At 36.8% G+C, this 20357-nt stretch overlaps 1 protein-coding gene across 2 annotated transcripts in view; it reads right to left on the minus strand.

Annotated features, from left to right (window-relative positions):
• efna2a (ephrin-A2a) overlaps positions 1–20357 on the minus strand; it is a 62599-nt gene that overhangs the window by 41181 nt on the left and 1061 nt on the right. The window lies entirely within an intron of this gene.

A 20357-nucleotide genomic window follows, 5' to 3' on the forward strand; every position in this document is an offset into this window, starting at 1 on the left:
TTAACTATTTATTTGTATGATACAGCTGCAAATAAGTATTTGAACACCTGAGAAAATCAATGTTAATATTTGGTACAGTAGCCTTTGTTTGCAATTACAGAGGTCAAACGTTTCCTGTAGTTTTTCACCAGGTTTGCACACACTGCAGGAGGGATTTTGGCCCACTCCTCCACACAGATCTTCTCTAGATCAGTCAGGTTTCTGGGCTGTCGCTGAGAAACACGGAGTTTGAGCTCCCTCCAAAGATTCTCTATTGGGTTTAGGTCTGGAGACTGGCTAGGCCACGCCAGAACCTTGATATGCTTCTTACAGAGCCACTCCTTGGTTATCCTGGCTGTGTGCTTCGGGTCATTGTCATGTTGGAAGACCCAGCCTCGACCCATCTTCAATGCTCTAACTGAGGGAAGGAGGTTGTTCCCCAAAATCTCGCAATACATGGCCCCGGTCATCCTCTCCTTAATACAGTGCAGTCGCCCTGTCCCATGTGCAGAAAAACACCCCCAAAGCATGATGCTACCACCCCCATGCTTCACAGTAGGGATGGTGTTCTTGGGATGGTACTCATCATTCTTCTTCCTCCAAACACGTTTAGTGGAATTATGACCAAAAAGTTCTATTTTGGTCTCATCTGACCACATGACTTTCTCCCATGACTCCTCTGGATCATCCAAATGGTCATTGGCAAACTTAAGACGGGCCTTGACATGTGCTGGTTTAAGCAGGGGAACCTTCCGTGCCATGCATGATTTCAAACCATGACGTCTTAGTGTATTACCAACAGTAACCTTGGAAACAGTGGTCCCAGCTCTTTTCAGGTCATTGACCAGCTCCTCCCGTGTAGTTCTGGGCTGATTTCTCACCTTTCTTAGGATCATTGAGACCCCACGAGGTGAGATCTTGCATGGAGCCCCAGTCCGAGGGAGATTGACAGTCATGTTTAGCTTCTTCCATTTTCTAATGATTGCTCCAACAGTGGACCTTTTTTCACCAAGCTGCTTGGCAATTTCCCCGTAGCCCTTTCCAGCCTTGTGGAGGTGTACAATTTTGTCTCTAGTGTCTTTGGACAGCTCTTTGGTCTTGGCCATGTTAGTAGTTGGATTCTTACTGATTGTATGGGGTGGACAGGTGTCTTTATGCAGCTAACGACCTCAAACAGGTGCATCTAATTTAGGATAATAAATGGAGTGGAGGTGGACATTTTAAAGGTAGACTAACAGGTCTTTGAGGGTCAGAATTCTAGCTGATAGACAGGTGTTCAAATACTTATTTGCAGCTGTATCATACAAATAAATAGTTAAAAAATCATATATTGTGATTTCTGGATTTTGTTTTTTAGATTATGTCTCTCACAGTGGACATGCACCTACGATGACAATTTCAGACCCCTCCATGATTTCCAAGTGGGAGAACTTGCAAAATAGCAGGGTGTTCAAATACTTATTTTCCTCACTGTATATATATATATATATATATATATATATATATATATATATATATATATATATATATATATATATATATATATATATATATGTATGTATGTATGCATGTATGTATGTATGTATATGTTTTTTGGACAATGGGTTATACAATGAAATGGTGTAGGGTGTAGTATGGTGTAGGGCCTCTTTTTGCGGCCAATACATCATCAATTGGTCTTGGGAATGACAGATATTCAGTGGCCAAAGGGATTTTGAGCCAATCCTCTTCCAGGACATTGACCAGGTCACTATGTGATGCTGGTGGAGGAAAACGTTTTCTGACTTGCTTCTCCAAAATGCCCCAATGTAGCTCAAAAGTGGAAGAAGTTCAATTCACTTTCATGTTTATCGAACCATTCTGTCACAAGTACAACACGTTTCACATTGTCCACAGCCTAAGATTTGCACTGCTGGAACCAATGAAACCGACATTTGGCATTGGCACGAGTGAACAAAGGTTTGGTTATAGCAGCCCAACCATGAATATTGACCTCAACAAACAGTTTTGGTGGATACAGGAGAGCCGAGGTGCGGGTCAGACAAGGGGTCGGACAATGAAACTGAAACACTGGCCAATATAGTGTTGGAGGTTTCACACCTATATATGGGTGGCCTGGTGGTCAATCTTCACTGATTTTACATTCCATCAGTAAGAGCAAAGTTTGAAGGTTGAATTAGCAGAGCAATAGTACTATTGCAATCCACACAACATAATGGGGGGACATATCAGAGAACAAAAGAGGACAAATTGTTGGTGTGCGCCTTGCTGGCTGATCTGTGACCAGGACAGCAAGTCTTTGTGGTGTATCGAGAGCTATGATATCCAGGGTAATGTCGGCATACCACCACGTTGGATGAACCCCATCCAACAGGAGTAACTGTTGACGCAAGAGAAAGGGATAAAAGGGATGTCTGAAAGGGATGTACAGGTACTAACCCGGATTGTTTCCAAAAATTATAAAATCTTGAATTAATGCCTATTGTCTGATTATCCAGGAAATTAAAGAGAGTGCAAAATGAATGGCAAACTAAGTTTGGCATCAGGTCAAAAACAGATGCACATTATGTAACACTTAAAATACTCAGAACCGGCATACATTATAAAATTGATTAAGTGAGTCATGTTTGAAACGGTTATATAAAAGGGTTTTCAAACATGAAAAAGTTTATAAAAAAAGAAAAGATATTTGGCTTTTATATTGTTACTGTACTTAAGCCAAAACAAATTACTAATACAGTAATATTGCGAAATATTATCACATTTTAAAATAACTGTTTTCTATTGAAATATATTTTTAAATTTAATTTATTCATGCATTGTCAAAGCTGAATTTTCAACCTCATTACTACAGTCTTCAGTGTCACATGATCCTTCAGAAATCATTCTAATATGATGATTTGATGCTCAAGAAACATATTATTATCAATGTTAAAAACAGTTGTGCTGCTTAACATTAACATCTTTGTTTCAGGATTCTTTGATGAACAGAAAGTTTAAAAAGAACAGCATTTATTTGAAATATAAATCTTCTGTAACATTATAAATGTCTTTACAGTCACTTTTGATAAATTGAATGCACCCTGAATAAAATAATTCATTTCTTTAAAAAAAAAAAAAAAACTGACCCCAAATATAAATATAATACAATAGGCCTACATAAATATAAACTTGATCTAAAATGTATTTGTTTAACACTTCTCAAACCCTGAGCAGATTTACAGTTCATTTTGACAGTCCTACAAAAATACATTCTGTAAAATTTTATTTTGTATACAATAGCAGGCCGCGGACCCCATCTTAAAAACCCTTGCTGTAAATAACCGACATTTTCTTTGTGTTTACACTGGACACGGGCTGAAAGTGAAAACTAAATCACTCCCATTCTAATCAACAAAGCGCTTGCTCTGCGACAGTTTGCAGAATACAATACATTACATGGTGCAGCACAATCTCTGCCACTTGACACATTTCTACCATTTTTTATATTGTCATACCGCCCTGCTGCTTACTAAAACAGTAAGGTGGCATGTTTGTGATTGTTGCTGTTGATGTCAAGCAGGCTCCAAAGCAAAGGCTCGAGGGCCACATGTTGAGTAGCGCTGTCTTGCTCCACACAGCATGTTGCTATAAAGCATGACATTTACTGAAACAACCTAGAAACTCAGCATGTACTGTGTTACAATGCTCAAATTGTGGTTAAAATAACTAAAAAAATCATCATCAAGTCCATGTCAGAAAAGCGATATTGCAAGGCATTTGCCGATTATTAAGGCGCAGCCCTTTAATCAATACATTTACTTTTCTATTATTAATACAGAAGTGACATTGGTCAGCATTTTGCTAGACAGGCCAGAGGAAAGAGGAGATATTTGTCAGTTTTTTCACAAATCAGCTCCTCTATATTCTGGGTATTTAATCTATATTCCAACGCAGATAGATATCTTTGTTAAGAGAACACACCTGCTTTATATGTATGAAAACTCGACAAGATTTAATGAAGCTGAAGAGCACTCGATCGTGTTTACTTTATCCGAGGAAAAAGATACAAGAGTCCGTTAAGGCTGGTGTCAGTGATACACTAAGCCGTGATGGACAGATGAGTCCAATCCTATTCAATAAATGGAGGACTGAGAGCGATGAGAAGGCAGAAGGCAGTGTTAAATCGGCCTTTCTCGTCCTCATCACATTTCTCATCCTCCGCTTATTGATATTGATTCGAGAAGCTCATTACAGTGGCTGACTGATGAATGCCATGAATCAGCACGAACACTGTGGTCTGAAATCTTCTCAGATCATTTTGACGAACTCGGTAAACGTGCTGAGAGTGCTGAGAGGATTTAATAAGGTTCAAGACAGACGGTCAAAAGACATCCAAAACACTATATAAACAAATCCTGATTGGTTGAAATGACAGATGTTGGGAGCCCTCTCATGTTTAATCAGTTATAGGCTGAATGCATTGCAAATAGAAAATGATTGCTTTTTCCTTCATGAAAAAAAGAAGAGAAAAAAAGACGAGTGGAGGAGCAGGAAGAAAACTTATCAAGCTCCGAGTCCATACTGAAATACACACTCCTTTAAGATCCTCTCCAAGCCTTCTTGACCATACTTGACTCCTTGAATCTGCTGACTAGAGAGCTTTCTTCAATTCAGAAGAGTCGATACTTATTTTCAGAAGAAATGGCAATGGATTGATCTTGTTAAGGTGCTACAAAAAAACCTTTAAATCCTTGAAGACAAGATGGTTAGTCTTGTTAGCTTGAATGTCCAGAGGTCTCATCAATCACTGTCTATCCACAGAAAATGTAGAAAATACAGTTTGTGGAGGACTAGTGGCAGATACAACAAATTAAGAAACCAATTAACAATAGATGTATTTATAACTAATTAATTGATGTTAAAGGGTAGAAAAATCTTCGACTAGCATTTTGTCTAAAAATTTCTTCTTTTTTTTTTGCTACATTTAAAACAATTTAAATTACGTTCGTCTACTTGTCAATTTAAAAACTGTTTTATTATTGTATTATTTTATTGTTACATTTAAACAGTGTAAAATATACCGCTCAAAAGTTTGGGGTTGGTAAGATTTTTCAATGAAATGCTCACCAGGGCTGCATTTATATGAACAAAAACAGTAACATTAAGTACATTTTAAAATGTAATTTAATTCTGTGATGTGAAAGCTGAATTTTCAGCATCATTGCTCCAGTCCGCAGTGTCACATGATCCTTCAGAAATCCTTCTAATATGCTGATTTGGTGCTCAAGAAACTTTTATTATTATCTATGTTGGAAATAGTTGCTGCATTTTTTCTTCAATAAATATGAAGTTCAAAAGAAAAGCATTTATTTAAAATAGAAATCTTTTGTAACATTCTAAATGTCACTTTTGATTAATTTAATGCATGAATAAAACTACAAATTTCTTTCAAAACAATAATTTAAAAAAGAAATGTTACTGACTGTAATTTGAAAATTAACTCTTAAAAATGAAATTAAAACGAAGGAATCAATTTAAGTGGCACTCCTAGTCTTCTCCACACTCTCAGACTGCAACATCAAGAAAAACAGGTAGAATCACACAATAAAATCAGTCAGTGCCAGTCAGTAATCAAGATGAATGTTTGAGCTCTGTAAAACTTCATGATGACTAACAGAACGACCATGTTCTTACAATAACCTCAGTTTATAAGACGTCCCCACGCATACCAAGACCACCAGCAGCACGGCTTGAGAAAACAGTGCAATGTCATATAGCAGCTTCAAATCTGAATTGTGAAATGTGAGCTTGAGCAGTCATGGAAACTATATTCTGTGGCCCAGCGGTCCTCCCACACTCTCTGCCAGACTCTTGAATGTCAACGCTGAGCGAAGAACCTGTGCGTTGTTGTATTGCCTCTCAAGCCCTGTTTACCGACAAAAGTTTTTGCAAGTCACCTCTAAGCCTGCATAATAACCCATATCAGAAAAGGGCCTGAAATTGCAGGGCAGAGCATTGTGTGCATGAGAGAGGCTTGTATAATTGTACGGAGCGACATTAAACCGGGGGTAGAGTAGAAGTAAAATAGCCCTCTAAGGAGATGAGGTGGTCCAGGATTGGGTCTGGATATAATGCATCGCTATCACTGTGCTGCATCAATGTCCTCTGTGGCAGAGATTAGCACTGAGGAAATCTATCCAACACAAATAGACCATAACGAGACAGTAATTTTGTGGGTTCAAGGGGAAAAAGCACTTTTCTTCAAGCCTCAAGAACTGCAGGGTCTGTTTAGAGGGGTTTCCAGGGAAATGGTCTGGTTATAAAGTCACAAGCTGAAAAAAAATGCATTGCATTGTGTGGAACAATCTCATTGCCTATGCCAAGACAGTTTTTTTGGGAAAGTGGCTTCTCGATGACACTAATCATTTAAAAGCAATAACAATGTGAGTCGAGTAGTGATGCTAACATCATGATCTCCTATTCTATGGCGCATGGTAAATCAAGACATGTCAATCTTAGCGATCAAAGCAATACAGGCGAGCTACACATCTACACACCACAAACACTTGGTATAGTTTGATCTCTAACTCTAACTGAAATAAATATGCTTATTATATTCTGCAAGTTGAGAATAGGGTTGTAACGGTATGAGATTTTCACGGTATGATGACCATATCAGAAAATATCACAGTTTCACAGTGCATGGTATTAAACAATCAATTCTTATTATTACCATCATTTAAAATGACCAGTAAATTAATAAAAAAAGTTTTTTTGGTTGAACAAATGCTTCATTCTAACAAACTTGAAACCATTTGTTTGTTTTGTTTATTAAAATTCCAATAATCAAAAACAAGTCTAATCAATTAAATTGAATAATCGATTATGGATTAGATTAACAATTTATTTTTATCATTAATAATTTATTTAAAAAATAATAGTTTAGTTTAATAGAATAAAAATCTTTTTATGATTTAATACAAATGGTGGTAATCAAATTAATGCATAAAACTAATATTTTGTTTAATTACATTTTTGATAATTTGATTGATAACATTTGTTTTAAAATGTAATCAAATGAAAATTTAACTAATTGTATCTTTTTATTTTTTGGCAAAGTGCTGCACAATTTTACTCAATTAAAACATGGACAAAAAATATGTTTAAATAAATTGTATTATTATTATTTTGAGAAGTACATTCTATTGTACAATAGCAATATATTTCTGTCATAATTTCTTCAAGTTTTGAGTGTATTTGACAATTGGTAGGTGGCGGCCTGGAACAGTCTTCTTGCGCTTTTCACAGACCATGTTGCGATTTGATTTATTGCACAGCTCTACTTTTGATTTATTCATCCATCCATCAATTTAAACGTTGTAAATAAAATCTGCGTTATACTGTAAATTACATTTTCATGACTGGATTCTGCGATATCTATCCTTGAGGACAACTAGCATTTGTTTTTTCTAAATCCAAACATTTCTCATACTGCAAATTTTAACTTCTTTTTCGACGGAGTTATACTGTTTCAACCCTGAAGTCTATCTGTTATGTACGATAATTTTACAGATCACATATTCATGTTAAGTAGTTGTTTTTTTCATACTATAAAGTACTTCTAATATGTCAGCAAATTTAAAAGCAATTGTTAAGTGATGGTCATATTCCCTATATTCACTGTAAAGCCAAGCTTCTAAGCTTTAAAACGACAACTATTTTGTTGGTTAAGCAAGTGGTTGTTAAGTAATTTAGTAGTTAATCGGTTAATCAATTCATTTATCATTAATTTAAACAACAATCGATTATGAGAATTTATGTAGATTGACATCCCTAGAGTCGAGTCATTGCAGGAGCCATATGTGTGCATTCAAAGAACAGTTTTGTGTTGAAACATTTTCTCATGGTGAACATACAGACTCGATTTTTGAAGTTCTTCAACATAGCATATGCACATTGCACAATGTAGTCTATGTCAACATTGATTATCTTTACAGCAGTAGTTCTCAATTGGTGTTACTTCAGGATCCAGATGTTAATTTGGACATCAAGTGGAGAACTATCACAGTATCACATACACTACCGTTCAAAAGTTTGGGGTGGTAAGATGTTTTAATGTTTTTGAAAGAAGTCTCTTATGTTCACCAAAGCTGCATTTAATTTATCAAAAATACAGTAAAAACAGTAATATAGTCTTCTATTTTAATATATTCCTGTGATGGCAAAGCTGAGTCTTCAGTGTCACATGACTCTTCAGAAATCATTCTAATATGCTGATTTGATTACCAGTTGTAAATAGTTTTGCTGCTCAATATACAGTGCTCCTTTTTTTTTAAGTTCAAAAGAACAGCATTTATTTAAAATAGAAATCCTTTCTAACACAATTGTATTTTTATGCATTCTTGCATACAGTATTAAAAAAAATCGTATCGACCCCAAACATTCAAAAGAGTAGTGTAGTTTATCATACAAAAGTAAACAAAAATGTCATTATATTCAAATGCTAATATCATCAACTGCAAATGTCCAAATGCATACACACCAAGATATGCTGAACAGGAAAACTGACAATTGTATAAATGCATAAACAACAGCAGCCATCCTCATAGTTTTTGCCAACCTTTTTCCTCATTAAAATCAAAGATGTTCATCAATGATTATATATCAAGAACAGGGAGACGTTTGTGTACATTTTGTTTTGCGATTTCACCTAAAAAGATAGAGTCTCTGCAATGGCATTAAGCGATTGACTGATGCGCTCGTCTGTGTAAACTGTGAAGAATACTCGTACGAGCCAAAACACTGGCAACAAACACTCAGCATGATTTCAAAAACACATTCCAGCGCCAGATCGCCTCCTAAATGAACGTCATCTGGATGTGTTATGTACGTCTGTGCAGCAAGATTTTTCAAAAAAGTGGTGGGGACAATATCGACCCTGGCAAAAAGTGGTGGCACCTCCCCCCATCCCACCTTCAAATTATGTATTGATGAATGTTTCAACTGTCTGTACAATGAAAGTCAACGGGGTCTAAAACAACACTGAAACACATTGACTTTCATCATATCAAAAAAGCACAGATCTAAAGTATCTCCTTTTGTTATCCACAGGTCATACAGGGTTGGAAAGACATGAGAATGAATAAATGATTTAATTTTTTAGGTGGACTATCCCTACAAGGTTAAACTGAATATTCTCCTCACCTTTTTAATGCACAACTTTTCGGGTGACCAAACTGGACAGTGAAGGGCAGTCTCCATTTTTGACAACAATTACTTGATGGCTCCTGAAATGTCAACTTGGCATTTCACATTCTTTAAAATTGGGGTTTCTAAACCGTTCACTGGTTGTAAGGCTCTGATGATTTCTTTTGTCAATGTATTTGAGCGTTTGATCGCTCTTGGCTCCAGAAAAAACAATCTGCACAATGATGATATGTGGAACAAAGACAATGTGTAAACAAAAGAAAGTGCATACGGAGCGAGAGAAAGGAGGAAAAGGAGTAGAGAGAAAGAGTGAAGCAGGAGGAGCAAAAAAAGTGACTGCCAACCCCTGTTTTTACTTTCTTTGTAACCTTCTTGCATTTCCCCAAAACCCTCCCCTGCAGACTGGCTGTAACACTTGTACCACATGCAGAAATAAGGCAAGCAATGGGGAAATGAATTATTTATACGGGCCTGCCTTTCAGAATTAAAGTGAACACCATGAGACTCCCTCAACGTGAGCAGAAAGGGACAAGGGAGCTCAGAGCCAACACAATGCGAGCGACAAACACAGGTACACACACATAAACACATAAAATTGATGCAAAACACAAAGAGGGATACCATTTTGATGACAAACATGATTCAGGCCATTGAAGACCGAAAAAAATGACAGGAACTGTTTATTTACAATTCTGTTGACTAGCAGCCGTTGACCTACTCTCTGAACCCAGCAAGGCTAGTTAATCTGTTTCATCTGCACTTAACTACTGCTAATGCAATACACTCAACAAAAACAAGACAATCTGCATCCTTCACTTTAATTGTACAACAGGGATCACTATCAGATGGGTGGATGATGCTTTGGCTTAAAGGGATAGTTCACCCAAAAATGAAAATTCTGTCATTAATTCCTCACCTTCATGTCGTTCCACACCCATGAAACCTTTGTTCTTCTTCGGAACACAAATGAAGATCTTTTTAATGAAATCAGAGAGCTTCCTTTCCCTCCATTGGGAGCTACGTAACTACCATATTCAAGGTCCAGACCAGAACAGGAAAGACATCATTAAAGTAATCCATGTGACTCCAGTGGTTTAACCTTAATTTTTTGAAGGGACGCGAGTGCTTTGTTTGATCAAAAACATTTTTTTTACCACTTTATTTTATTATTTACAAAAATAACACCACGATGCATGCATGTTGTGTTGATCTGAGAGCTGACATTTTTTGCGCAAACAATTACTTTAATGATGTCTTTACTACTTTTCTGGACCTTGAATGTGGTAGCTGCGTAGCTGTCAATGGAGGGACAGAAAGCTCTCGGATTTCATCAAAAATATCTTCATTTGTGTTCTGAAGATAAACGAAGGTCTCACGGGTGTGGAATGATATGAGGGTGAGTAATTAATGACAGATTTTTCATTTTTGTATGAACTAAGCCTAAGGGCCATATGTCATTTGTCTGCAGAATAAATGGATAAACATAACTACAACTAAATGGATAAAAATAAATAATTATCCACTAATAAATCCACTATATTGGTGCAAATTTAAAAATGACTATCACGGAATGGTTTCAAAGGCCAGCAATTCTAGAAATATTAAAGTTGTGTTTTGTCATCTCCAAATGTACATACTATTTCCTACAACAAACTTATGCCTACATCCCCTCATATTGGAAAACAGACTGAGAGAAGTAAGATTTCAGAAAATTAATTAGTTCTCTGGGGGGTGTAGAGACACATGCTTAGTGGAGGGAAACTTAAAAAATAGCTGCAGAGTAAGTTGCCATGTATTGCTAGAGAAATGTTCAAAACAGTCTGGCAAAAGGTGAATAAATTATTACTTGGTCACTGAGTGCATTACAGGAAGCAGCTCTTATGGTCCATTAGAGAACATCACTGCCATTAATCTGAGCAGCCAAAGAAGTCCCATGGGTGAAAATGTGTCTGGCACCTTGTGTGGCATTGGGGCAGAGAGAACCTTCTAGTCCAGTCGCTTTACAGCAAAATGCTGCGCTTCTGACCACAGGCTACAATCGGAGATCTTAACAGTTCCTTGTTGAACTAGTTCCTTAACCCCTAAGACTTCTCAAAATAAATAAAAAAGAAGATTAGAAGGTTAACTATTAATAAACATTGATTCAAACTTCAACAGACACATGAACATACACATGACTTCCATGTTTGTGTGAAACATCCACATAAGTGTATCCAATCAAGTGATATGATGCATAAAATATTCCTCAGGGCGTTAAAAATTAGTGATGCCATCCCTCGCTCTCTACGCCATCCACTTCATTGATATTCTTAGCAGTACATTTGGCATTAATAGCAAAAAGAGCATGACATAGTAAAGAGATGCAAAAGGGGCCACAGACTGTCCTTCTCTAATGCCTGAAACCTCAGGGCTTTAGTTTCTCCACCCACACACATGCAAACTTTATAAAGTTTACTTTGCTGTTGTCTTTTTAAATGCGTCTCACTACAAATGTTTAACTCTTGTCATTACATTTTACATTTTTGAGGACAACTTTTAATCTAAAAATTACACTGTCACCCATTTGAGCAATACTTTTTTTTTTTTTTTTTAATGTAAATTAAATTAATAAATTAAAATGGTAACTACAACTCAGAACTTAATATACCGGTAATAATTTTCAAAATATTGATTGTTAAAAAACAGATAAAAAAAACAGTAATTCTAAATACATGTAACCCTCAAATTTGAAATATATGGGGCATCTTTGTCATTTTTTGATGAAAATGTTACCCTGTGCTCTATTAAATATCTGGCCCTGTTACAAACCCATATAACTGACTTTCTTCTGTGTTACATAAAAGATAAATTTTTCCATATAATGAAAGTTAATGGTGACAAAAAAAAAAAAAACACAACAAAGTAGAGCTGCACGACTGATCCCCTCAAAAATTAGTGATCTCGATTCCAACACAATCTTATTCCTAAACGACAATGATTCATCTATCTATTACATTTTTACATATTAAGTACAATCACAGCGAACACTCAACGCTGCCGCTGACCCGGAGAGAGCAGTTGTCATGTTTTACGCAGTAACAGGCTCATGGTTTGTCTTAAAGTATATTAAAAACACCACATAGACATATAAACAACATTAAAAACTTGATTTTCACCAAGCTTAAAGGGGCTATATGCTTTTTTCTGAAATTTAAACTCGCGACTGACACCTGTGGCCAAAAAACGGAACTGCTCTTCCTTTCTGCTCGCTCTCGTACGTGCACACTTCACAAGTCATCCGCTGCAAAGAAGTCAACATTATGTTTACAGAGGTAAGAACAGTCAAATACATATATTGTTTGAGAAACTAAGTTTGTTTGCTGACTAGCGGTGGTGGCAGAGTGATCTGAAACGTTTAACATGAACGCGCTTGACGTCACATCCGCAGACAGCGCGCGAAAAATCCGACCCGACAGAAAATAGGAAAAATAGGATACAGGCTTATAGGTGCACCCACTGTGAGCTGACAAGGTGTCAGTATGCTCATCAGGAGATGTTTGAGTCATACATGGTCAAATAAAAAGGCTATTGTTACGTTTATTTTGGGGAAAAAGTTGCATATAGCCCCTTTAACAGCAGTAAAACAGAAACACTTTTTGTAGGTACAAAAAAGAATCTGTCAATGACCAGTGGTTTCATATGTGTATTGATGGCTCTACAATTGCTCTTTCAACGCTGGTTAAGAGCTTGGGTGTCTTTCGAAGCACATATTAACAAGATTACTCGGACGGATTATCATCACATACGTAACATTAATCGCCTCCGCCCAGCCCTTTCAACGACGAGCACTGCCATTATGATTCATACTCTTGACACTTCATGTTTTGACTATTGCAATGCTCTATTTTATGGTCTTCCCCTTAAAATTTGACACAAGTTACAGTTAGTGCAGAACTCAGCTGTACAAATAATTACTGGAACTCCTACGATGGAACAAATATGCTGGCTCCCTGTTAAACCGCATATTGGATTTAAAATTGTGCTTCTTGTTTACAAGGCACTGCATAACCTGGCTCCTTTATACTTATCTGACCTACTTTCAACATACTCACTCTCGAACTCTTAGATCATCGTCTTCGTCTCCATTCTCCTTAGTTCTTCACTCGCATTTGTTTGGCTTCTATGAGATCTTGAGCTTTTAGCTATGCTGCTCCCGCATCTGTGGAATTTACTTCCACAGGACATTCACAATAGTGACTCTCTCCGTACTTTTAAATCTTGTTTGAAAATGTATCTCTAAAAAGGCATATCTCCTATTGGTTGCAAATGTAAAGGTTGTTTTGTTGCTTTTTTAATTGTTGCTTGTAAATTGTTTTACGTGTTTTATCTGCATGCAAGGTGTCCTTGAGTGTCACGTGAAGTGCCCATAAATAAAATGTATTATTATTATGATGTAGAGGTATGAAACAGCTTCACAAACTTCTCTTCAGCCACTCGGTATCATTATTTCTGTGTTACAATAATTCAAGTTACCACAGAAGTACAGGGATAAAAGTTTATATTTCAGATATAAACACTGATGTCTACTTTTATGATACTTTTATGGTGCTTTTTTGCAATTTTGCTCAAAAGTGTATAAAGGTGCTAATCAATAAGATGATCTGGGGTTAGCCAAGGTCTGAAACACAAATGTTAAATGATATCTTATCTCACACTAGTGTAATGTCCTAATCATACGTGAGACCAAGCCTCAGGGAGGGATATTATCCCACATCCTGAAATCTATGCCTAAGGACTGCAAACAGGTTTAGTATCTGGCTTTTATCTGCCTTTAAACGCACAGACCGAAGCAGAGCTGTGTGTAATGTATTTAGGAATTATGCTACAACCCATTTTAATCCTCAGTTAGAAGGCACTGATAAATAGCCACACATAACAGAAATAAAGCAAGTAAAATGGCTTTGGAGAATAATGGCAGAGTTAAACATGCAGTACCTACTGCTCGTGCGTAATAGCTGCCGCTGGCAAAAAGTCATGGGGGATTTGGAGACTGTTGCCAAGAAAAGAGGTTCAATCAATAACCAATCTGTTGAAGTTATATTCTGTGACAACATTCTTAATTAAGAGCCACCGTGAGCATGTCTGCGAGGGGCTGAGAAACACAGACAGCGATGGGCTTGATATAGGACAACCACTTTCCGGTGCTGAGCACAATGGAAAGTTATAGCTTGGTTTAAAGCAACAGAAATTAGAACTTCACGCTACCTAACTCACAGTGGATCATCTATGTCAGGAAACTCTAAATCACAAATGTTCTTGGATGAAAACAGCATTATAACCTTGTTTTTTTTTGTTCTTTAAATACATGTAAAATAACACACTGGCTGGATGGAAGAACACATCCCGTGTGCTGTGCAGAATTGCCTGAGGACATCTAGCGAAATATATAGACTCTTCATTATATGATGCAGATAGCGCAAAGTGCCGTTAAGATGTCATTAATCAGCGAGGTCTGATGAGCTGCGAACACTCAGTCCCCGATTTAGTGATTGGATCCCTTATCATGAATTCCGCTCTTCACCTAAAACGAGTGAAGGACATTATCACAATTTATTGAGAGCACTTAATTAGCTGGGAATGCAAGAGACAGATACTGTTCAGCTTTAAGCTATAAAATACTCATTATGTCGTATATCTAAAGTTTTTATTTGACTTACCAAGGCTGCATTTATTTGAAAAACATAAGTTGCGCTTTAGACTTAAGTCGAATCCGTATGTTCGTTTGGCCGGAAGCTAGTTATTTTACTTTATAAAGTTTTAAATATGGATATTTTTCTTACACCAACTCCTTGCTTTGCTTCAGAAGGCCTTTATTAACCCCCTGGAGCTGTGTGGAGTTCTTTAATAATGGATGGATGCACTTTTTTGAGCTTCAAACTGATGGTTGCAATCCACTGCCATTATCAAGCTCGGAAGCATCAGGGTGTTTATTAATATAACTCTGATCGTATTCGTCTGAAAGAAGAAAGTCATATACACCTAGGATGGCTTGAGGGTGAGTAAATCATGGGGTAATTTTCATTTTAAAGTGAACTACTCCTTTAAAGTGACAGTAGCCTAATAATCCTGCTGCCATCTGTGTAATTAATGTTAATCAAACAACAAAAGACAGAAAATTTACTCACTGATCTTGACTGAATAACTTTTGTAACTATATTTGTAATGTATATTTTATTTATAAAGTTCAGTGTTATTTTACATAAACCTACCTGAACATCTTAAAAAAACGTATCTTTGTTCATTTGTTTGTGCTAATGCTAATTTATTTGTTCTTATTTAATTACTAAGTGTTTACTTGTCTTTAATAATGCTTGAAATTTATATTAGTCAGGCTAGTTGTTTTTGCTATGGTATTTTAAAACCATAGGCAAAGTTCCTTGTGTAAGTGTTCTTTAGCCTGTTGACTTTTGTTCATGATGTTCAGCTGTTTTGCAAAAAGAATGATAACTAAGGTTTTTTCCGTTATTGGAATCGAAACTAGGAATCGATAAGCAGAATCGGAATCGCTAAAATTCAAACAATACCCAACCCTGATATGTATCAGTGATACATAAATGATGAGAGAATTTCTATTTTTAGGTGAACTATACAATTTGTCATTGCCATGAATGAGTATTCATTTTATATATTTTTTTCATTTTATATTTTCCCAATCATTTCATATTTCTACATTAAAAATTCAATACTTGAAAAACATTACACTTCATAATATTATTATTATTATACCTGCTGTTGCAAATTCCTATGTAAATGCATTTATACATCCTTTGAGCAACATTAGACTGTGTAAATGCATCTTTTTGTTGTGTACATTGCCTTTTTAGCTTTTGTGCTCTGAGGTGTAAAAGCTGCAGAGAAGTGATAATTAACAAAAATAAATCACAAAAGAAGAAATCTCATTCCATCAGCATAGGAATCCTCCAATCTGATTTTCACATTTCACATACAGTTGGTTTATTCAATGACTGCTGAACAAGCATGTGTCAGGTCTGAAACTGCACACCCTAAAACAATGCCGAGCTTCTGTTCCACAGCGCCGCAAGTGCTCCGACAGCTTGAAAAATTCCTTGAGTTGTATTCCCAAGACAGACACAACATACTGTGCAAGCATTGAAAGCAAGATATACAGCAAAAGCAACATCCACAACCATTGCTATGTATTTAAAGAGAAAGATTTATGAAAGTTCACTGGAAAAAGGGCAGTCTTTTTTCCCCCCAGATTGCTTGTGGAAAGTGGAAAAACACGCATTAATGTAGTGGTTTGCCACAGGTCTTACTGTAGCCCCAGGGTTAAAGCTGCACCTTGTGCTATTTTTAAACGTTTAAGAGCATTTAAAAAGTGTAAAAAGAGCACTTTTATGTAATGGTATGATTTAGACCAGCATGTCTATCTCAAAGAACATGTTTTATTCTGTTTTTCTTAGATAAACATACACAGTTGCTCTAAATACTGAAATGTTTAAGCCTTGGGAAAACCATGAAACTACACTAATACACATCAGATACTGAGATGTAATTAGGGTGTAATAGGGCTTGGAAACTTAAGCACTTAAAACACTTTTACCATGCAAAGTAAAATATTTACCACTGCTAATGTTGAAAATTTGGATGAAAATACAGAACAATCAGGGCTAAAACTAAAAACAGAACGGTGCACTTTGACGCGCTAGCGGCACTACAACCAAATGATAAAACCAAAGGGGATGAATCTTTAACCAGTGAACCTACATATTTCAAGACATATTCCCATATGACAATGAGTCACTGGTGAAGCACCTGGAGAGTGCAGTAAAATCAGAAAGAGACGTTCAAACAGAGAGGGAAAGAATAAAACTTAACTAACAACCATGCGCGTTTCCGGACAGGATAGTGCTGTGTTTTGAAAACATAATTCATATGGTGAAAGATTTCAGCGCTGTGGCCTTATATCGGGACCATCTCTGCAGAGACAGCTGGGTGAAAACATCTTGAAAATACATTTTTAGCCACAAAGGTTGTAAACTTGAGATAGACAGGAATGACAAATCAGAACATGAGCATCAAACCTCTTTACCGTGCGAACGGCTACTTGAGCTTCTACCTGCTTTTTCTGACAAGAGGAAATTTGAGTATCCGAGTGCTATCTCAGCGTAAGGCAAATGAGCATGAAGAGATAAATAAGTTTCATTTTAAAAATGTAATTCCACCTAAAAACGACAGAGCAAATGTGAATGACTATAGACCAACTGAAGGGTACCATATAAATCTGAGCCGGAGTGCTTGAGATTCTCCCCGTTGTAAAGACAGCTCAAAGATGGGTATTTCAAAGCCGTTACATCATCATCAACAACACAGCTGCGGATCGTCAAAATCATTAGACATGGTTGTGCAACTCCATCTAATAGTAAACAATCAGACGAGAGGAGAGGTTATGTTTAATTAAATTCAATCACGAATAACAATAAGCCGATATAATGACTTGCAAACTGGACTCTTCTACGCATTGTATGTTGCACAGGCAATTTACTTTAAGATATTCATAGCCTTTCTCAGAGCCAGGGCTATTCGTGGCTTCCATTATGACCTTTTCACATATTCATTGTTTCCATAATGGTAACAATTTAGAGATGAACCTGCATGCAAATAACACTCAGTTGCTTTGCTGTGCCAGGACTTCCAACAGAAAGCACTACTGCAGGCCCCAAAAGGCAGCCGCAGAGTGTCTCAGAAAAAAAGCAGTGTGAGCTGTCAAGGGAATAATGACAGCAGCCATCTATGAATCACTGTGAGCACTGGATTCCTCAGCTCCACTTGTTTTTTTCTTCTTCTTCTTTCCTTTGCGAAGGCAGAGACAACATCCAGCACTGAGCTGTCCCCAGCCAACCGCAGCACAACTTGAGCGAGGGGCTATGAGCCGGGACTTCTGTTAAGAACCTCAAAGCTTTCAAGAAGAGAGGGCCTTTTGAAGGATAAACCACAGGATTAGATTAGTCCATCCTCTTGGGTTACAGAGCTGGGCATCTTCTCTTTTTTTCATCTGGACCCCCAAGAGGACAAGCATATTGGCATTGAGGTGATGTCCATCCTCTTTTCAGTGTGGGCTTCAATAGAAAACCCCTGACAGGGAGCTTAAGAGAGAGAAAATATGATTCATGGCAAGCTTTTAATGCTCAAGGTGAATTGCCCTGCAAAAGGCTCACCTCGATTGTGACTACAATACTGCAAGAGGACTAGAAGGGAGGTCAGGATGGGCTGAAAAGTAAAGCTGACCCCTAAGTTTTCTTTTTTTGGATTGGTTCTCGTACAATCCCTTGGTGGGGCGCAAATGCGTCTCTTTTTGATAGAGTAGCTGGAAAATAATAGAAATACATGTTCTTTGTGAGCACTAACAGGGTTACAGGCTACTCACATCTAAGAAATGTGTTTTTCTTTCAGTTCTGAAACTATATTCCAGCATTATAAAAGCCTTTAATGGCAGCCATGAATAACCTTTCACATCCATGGAACCTTTCAATTCCACAAATGATCTTTAAAGTGAAAAAGTTTTTAATCCTTCACACTAGTGGTAAAAAAATTAGTTATTTTAAGAACTGTTCAGTAAAAGGTTTTTGAGGATCCAAACATGGTTCTTCTATGGCATGTTGCAAAAAAAACACAACCTTTTGGAACCTTTATTTTTAAGAGCGTAATGTAAGCAAAGCTTACCGATTCAAGCTAAATCATAACAGGGGAAATGGGTTTTAGACTATAACTAACGCTGCACATTTATCGTCTACAGAGTGAAAAATGGTAAAGTATCCTGCTAAATAAGGATCAATGAAGATTAAACGCATCAGGGTGGCTTTTTCAATGCAAAAAAATTCAAATCCAGCCCTACATTTCATTGAGGTGGAAGAGCATGCTCCCAGCTCAAGAAGAAATCTTCCTCTGAGCCTCTTTAATATTTTAAACCTCGGCAGACTACTGATGTACTGCAAGACAGCCACTCTTAACTTTGTTAATTCAGCCGTGAGAGCACCTTCGCCGTGTTTATTTATCTAGCCAAGCTCTACCTGAGGAGCTGCATGTCAAAAGCCATTAGGCTGACATCCCCTGAGCAAACCCTCCAAGCCAGCAAGAGAACCCTGCTCACAGTTACCCTTGAAATAAAGAGGAATAAGCAATGTCAAGGAACTTCACATGGAACTTATGATTTCAAAACCTGTCAACCCGTGAAAGCATCTGGGGTTGCTGCACTCTTGATTGACTAAAATAGCCTACATCATGATAATAACGTGCATTTTGTTTTGATTCAGCTCATGCAAAATCTTTTGTGAAATACCATGCTATTCAGTATATTTGGCATCTCCACATCATATACATTTAACAAGTTTTGCTATTCTATTAATTTTGAAAATGATGCAGTGCCTCTGACAGCATCAGCAGTGGTGAACAAATCCTGGCAATTATATGAACCCTACTTGCTTTTTTCTCCAACCCTGAGTACATTTCTAAGAGGATTAGAAGTGTTAAACTCATACTTAGTCACAAATATTTTGTGGATGATGCATATTCTACAGTCCACACAATTTTACTTACACCTTGTAATTCATAAAATGATTACTTTTCAAACACAAGAAAAGCCCATCTCCATCATCTGTGCCTTATAGCAGTAATGATTTATGGCCCAGGGTTTGAACAAAGTATGGCAAACCATTTTAACATGTATTCCTTAAAACTAAGTTGTACCTATTTTAATGACCATAATTAATTAATTTGTGACTCGAAGAACCTAATTAATTAGTTGCTAGTGCTTAATAAGATCCTAGTGGTAATTTGCAACTAGTCACTATCCCAGTAGCCTACTAATAAATTGCAAAGTTTGCCATTGGATAGGATAAAATCAACTGTTCAAAGTTAACTAGTGAGTATTCCAATTATTGCTGGCCCTTCAGTTTTACTAGTATAGTTATTAACAAGGTAGGCTACTAGTTAGCTTATTCTCCTGGTTAGACACTGATTATTTAAATAGCCTACTTATCTTGTAGCAGTAAGTCATTACATATGACAAATCAAAATGCAAATTATAGCTGGTGAGAAAATGTCACTAGTAACAATTCAGGATAGATGTTTCGAATGTTTCAATGTTTTACTCTACTAGTAAAAGTAAAATCGGTATCAGTAACAACTGG

Source organism: Abramis brama (genome assembly GCF_963993115.1).
Source record: "Abramis brama genome assembly, chromosome: 7".
Classification (NCBI taxonomy): Eukaryota; Metazoa; Chordata; class Actinopteri; order Cypriniformes; family Leuciscidae; genus Abramis; species Abramis brama.